Consider the following 659-nt stretch of genomic DNA (forward strand, 5'->3'; position numbering starts at 1 on the left):
TAGATTACTATATAATGGTTTAGTACTGCATATACCGGTTTAATATTCAAAAAGCGGGTTTATGGCTGGAAAGGTCACGGTGAATTCGCCGTGGACGTAAGTGCACTATGTCATTATAATTTGTATAATGCTACGTGTGGCTTTGTATATATCGTGGCTGGAAAGAGCGGAACCAAACGCTGCTGAAGAGACTGCTTGAATATATTATTTTTAAAATTCCCATATTTGTTCAAATGGTTTCATGGTCCAGTGGTAGAGTTCTCGCCTGTCACGCGGGAGGCCCGGGTTCGATTCCCGGTGGGGTTAGTAATTTTTTTTTTCACATCCTAAAATATTTGTTTTTATGTGTAAATGTATACATTACATTGGGAAATATATTTTGTGCACTTTTTTCTGTAACGGGGCCAATAACAGCTAAAATCACACCTCGGCCCGGCTACGTAATTTCTTTCTGCAACCATAATGGGCCGCAATGCGATAACACATAGTACATACATGTAATTATAGGCCTATGAGGCTGGCTAGATATAACACGAGTTTATTGCTATTATTATTTCCTCTTACTTAATAAAATAAAAAGAAATCGATAGAATAAAATTCTACAACGGTTTACCTGGCTGGGGTTCGAACCCATAATCTATGTACCCATAGTCTAATGC

General features: G+C 38.1%; 1 non-coding gene across 1 annotated transcript; it reads left to right on the forward strand.

Moving 5' to 3' along the window:
- Nucleotides 1-235: 235 nt before the first annotated feature.
- Trnad-guc (transfer RNA aspartic acid (anticodon GUC)) lies at nucleotides 236-306 on the forward strand. Its single transcript has one exon. It is a non-coding gene; the product is annotated as a tRNA-Asp (tRNA).
- The last annotated feature ends 353 nt before the right edge of the window (nucleotides 307-659 follow it).

Source organism: Amphiura filiformis, chromosome 8 (assembly GCF_039555335.1).
Source record: "Amphiura filiformis chromosome 8, Afil_fr2py, whole genome shotgun sequence".
NCBI classification, from domain to species: domain Eukaryota; kingdom Metazoa; phylum Echinodermata; class Ophiuroidea; order Amphilepidida; family Amphiuridae; genus Amphiura; species Amphiura filiformis.